The following is a 4644-nucleotide window of genomic DNA, read 5'->3' as shown; positions in this document are numbered from 1 at the left end:
TGGATCTGATGGAAGTGGATCAAGACGCTCCTGGTGGGACTAAAAGTGGCAACCGGCTGGCACAAGTTCAAACCCAATCATTGTGTTCACAGTCTGTTAGCAGGTCTGCAGAATCTCTTATTCCTGCAGATTTGGTATCACAATGACAGATTTATCACAAGTTCAACTAGACCACAGAGAGCTAACAGGGGTAGATCTATTCTGACTGAAATAAAATAAAAAAGGTATCAAGCAAATGTGTACATTCATTTGTATCTCTATGACGCTTCATGTGGTGTTCCCCTAAATTGAAAAATAAAAATACAAAAATTTTTAGGAGTTGTGTGCAGGTTGAGATGGATGAGTTGAATCATACGCTATAAAAAGGTGGACGACATGACACCTCACCAAAAGCAAAGCCAAAACATAGAACTCTCCCTACTAGCTGGCTGCATTTAAGGTCAGCGTACACCTCCTCCATGTTAATAATGGAATTAATTTATTATTTTACAAATTTTAACTGTTTATCTTATTTTTTATCTTTTTATTTATTCATTAATTTAATAATTGTAATGTATCTACTCAGTTTTATTGACATTTTTAGCCTACAAAGAGAGCACAGTTTACCAAGACAAATTTCTTGTGTGATCAAGCATACCTGGCCAATAAAGCTGATTCTGATTCTGATTCTAATGTTTCACAAAATCCAAACTCTGAATAACTTGAGCAAGAACAAAGTCAATTCTGAAGAAGGGCTGTCTAAAAGGCTGCCTCATTATACTATGAAATAATACTATCTAAGTTTCACAACTTTTTTCTGATTATATTCTGACTTGATCCTCTTATTATAAGTCTTTTAAAATGACATCTTTATTGTTATGAACTTACTATTGAGTTCTTACATCGTGTCTCTTGAACTACAAGTTGTGTTTACCTTCAAGGTGACTCTTATACTCCATTGTAGTTGTGGCATCCCCTGATGATAGATAAAAAAAATAGATCAATAGAGATAACAGAGACTTATTTTAATAAAAGAATAAAGAGTAATCTTCTTTGTGTGAATGAGTTAAAGAGTCGCATCTTTGGGAAACAAAACTGTAGGCGGGATATTTTTCTTTAACGCTTAATAAAAAAAAAACTATTGTAAATCTTTAAACAGCCACAAACCACGAGCTGTCTAGGTTTATGATTTATTCAGAAGGTGCTTCATGCATGTGTTTGCTCAGTTATGTTAATTTCTGGAATATTAATGCCACAACATGTTTGTTTTCTAACTTTCAGGGGCTGAATTTACAGCATAGTAAGTTCAGACATTACACATTAAAATGCAAACGAATGCTAAAAGAGACTCTTTCTGTTTCTTTTATCCGAGTGAAAACCACATAAAGTGCTATGATACCAGGCATGGTACTCCTGGTTTTTGGCAGACTTGTATAATAGGAGGTACAGTAACTATTCATAGCTGATACACAATGTACAGACGGGAGAGTGGAGCAGGGGGGGGGGCGGTGTTTGCGGGGCTCCTGGCACGATAATCCGGCCACATTTCTGTGTCATAAAAGGCCTGGTGGAGTAGATCAGCGGGGCCTGTGTCTGCACATTGTTGTGCCCTGGTAACGCATTCTCACCTAAGTCACGTGCGCCCTTCCGCTGGAGCAGCCGTTACCAAGACAACAATGCGTGACGGAGGATGGCGATGGTGTGGAGTGGTATCCATGGCATCCGATCTTTTATTGCAGGCACATTTGTTTTTGATCCCACACAATCAAGCCCGCACAGTTCTGTAAAACACTGGCTGTGAACTTTTTAAGTGGAAGTAGAGGCGTGGGTGACACATTTTGAAACCCAGAGCCAATCACAAAGCTTCAAATTGTAGAGTGCAGTTTGCAGAATCAGGTCATCAGAGTGGATGTGAGGTAGCGTTATCATTCTGCTGCTGGCGTTAAATCATGTCAAACAGCCTATATTTCATGCTGTGAGTCCAATTCGCTGCTGGTCTATTTCCAGAGACATCAATAATTTGTTTCCTCCTCTCTCTGCACACATGGATGAAGGTAAACATGCTCTGTGGTAAAGCATGCAGTGAGCATAGTCTGCACCCATTACTGGAATTAATGCACATCAGTGTTTCATAACGGAGTCACTTCCTATCACGCAGAAAATACATGGCCTCAATCCAACATGCACTCTGCAGTTTCTTCCTCATGAGACAGTCAGGCTTCATTTCTACCTGTGGAGGCTTTGACCCGGCCTGCAGGGGACACTTTGAAGTATAAATAGCCTACCCTCTAACTTTTCAAATGTAGGAGGTTTCCCGGTGAGCAGTCTTTGTTTTTTTTCAATCAGTCACTGGTGAGATAGTGTATCAGGATCATAGACTATACAAATAATGGACGTAGTGTCCGTGACGTCACATGTCTGTTCCTGAGTGCTGTTTTGAAGCCAATCATCGGCGGCAGCCATATTGGAAATGCTGAACTCAACCAAACTTAGTGTGACGTAAAGAGGCGGAGTTTGAGCCTCCTTGCCAACAGCTAAGTGTTCCCGCCTGTCAGTCAAGTCAGTCATGTCCTTATTTGGGCAAAAGTCGTTATCTTAATGTCTTCTGAACCGTCGCGTTAGAAAAAAATTCACCCCACATACAGTGTGTGCCGATAGAGAGATTAGCTACGTAGACCCAAGCCATTTTTTTAACCAGGCTGTAAACATGTTTATTAATGCTGCAAAGATTGTCTTCTTTGAATTGGTGTGTATGTGGTTTCCTGTGTTTCTGCAGCCAGCCTCAAGTGGACGCTTGATGAATTGCAGTTTATAACACTTCAGCATGGGCTTCATATTTTGAGGCTGCAGGTTGCTGCTTATTCAGGATATCTGTAAGAGACATCAGGACATGTTTTCAGTTCAAACTACATTTCACCAGTAACTGATTCCCTCTCTGCTCAGCCCTTTTTCTAGCATCTTAACTGCTGCCATTGCATGTCCAGCTGATGCATTCTTCAGACGGCCATCAACACTCTCTTGACCTTTGTTTACTGCAGGTGCAAATAGGCAGGTGTTGTTTACAGCTCACACAGCCACAGCCTTCATGCATTAACCTTCAAAGTGTCAGAATGAAGAAGAATCATTATGGTCAAAGAAGGTACTTATTGGTGCTTGTGTCTATCTTGTATTTTTTTTTTTATCACATGTGTTTCCTCATTTCAGGGGCCAGGGAATTGCAGGAGAAGCATGGCACAAGCTTTAGGAAAATGGCTTTGGAGCAGCAGCACTCAGGCGGTCGGCCCAGAGGCAGGACAGAGCCAGAGACTGCAGACACAGTGGCAGGAGTTGAAGTTTCCTTTGCTCTGATGGAAAAACAAGTTTAGAGATGTCCACAGGTAAAGAGGTAAGTGACGAAGGTAATTCCCCTTTGGAGGTCTGCCATGTGAGATAATCTCCTCTGGACATGTGTGTTAACATGTGTAGGTTTATTTCACGCCTCATCGTGGTTTAATTACTTGTTAGTATTTTATTTATTTGTTAAGATTGTTTAAAAGGTACAAAGTGTTACTTAGGTTACTGTTGGATGTTATTCAAGCATTAAACTTTAATAAAGTGTTACTAAAGCTCCAGCAGGTGGTGCAAAAACACCAGATAGGTCTCTCCTGCAGAACAAGGTTCAAATCCATGTTCCCTCTCAGAGAAGTCTCTGATGCAAATTTGAAAACGTAGAATCGCAGAGCTTAAAAGATTAATGTGAACAGTTTAATTGTTATAATTAAGTTTTATGTCAGGGTAATTCTTTTTAGAAGAGACAGTTTGAGAATAAAAGGCTTTTTAAGTAGCTTGTTCAGGATCTTTGGTCTGAGGCGGTGGTCTGTGATGTTCCCAGAGGACGGGTGGAGGGCCAGAGGGGATGTAACCTGGCAGTGACTCACATACCAAGAACAACATGTCATAACTGTTTTAAAGGTTTTTAGTCATGTAGTTAGGCATAATGAACATTTATAGGGGCTAATTTGATTTCAATGCTCTTCAATAAAAAGGAGATCCACAGTTTCTCACTTGGCAGGAGAGTTGGGTTAATTTAAGTTCCAGATTTTGGGTAGCAGCACGGCAAATGACAAGAAATGGTGAATGTCTATGTGTGGTGGTTTATAGCAGTATGGAGACACTTAGCAAACACTCCTTGATTACCTTCCTTCCCTCACCATCTCTACTTGCCTTTCAGTCCCTATCACCTTAGATGTCATTGAAGGAAGCAAAGAAAGGATTCAAAGAGATGAAGAGGCAACTAAAGAAGCATGTAGTCTGTTTCATTTGTCTGGAGCTTGCTTGTGTTTCCATGTCACACACCTGTGTCTGTTAAAGATGACCAAAGCAGGAAAAAGCACAATTAAAAGTCAAACTGCAGTGTCTGGTTTTGTATGCAGATAAAACAGGCTCCTAGCATTGCATATTGATGCAAACAATGATTTGTACAGTATGTGCACTGCACATGTTAGTTCTGGATATCTTCAATTATTTATTGAAGCTCTGTCTTTTTGTTTACAGCAACAGAGAAACACAGCCGAGAGATAGAAATGGTTGGAAGTATAAAGTGTCTTTACAAGAGGAAAAATGCAGACTCCTCCAAACTCAATCAAAGCCAAACATACTGCCTCCTCTTTTTATGATCACTGTTTT

The sequence above is a fragment of the Notolabrus celidotus genome, chromosome 19 (genome assembly GCF_009762535.1).
Source record: "Notolabrus celidotus isolate fNotCel1 chromosome 19, fNotCel1.pri, whole genome shotgun sequence".
In the NCBI taxonomy this organism is placed as follows: Eukaryota; Metazoa; Chordata; class Actinopteri; order Labriformes; family Labridae; genus Notolabrus; species Notolabrus celidotus.
The sequence above is the reverse complement of the archived record's forward strand: the minus strand, read 5'-3'. Positions refer to the sequence as shown.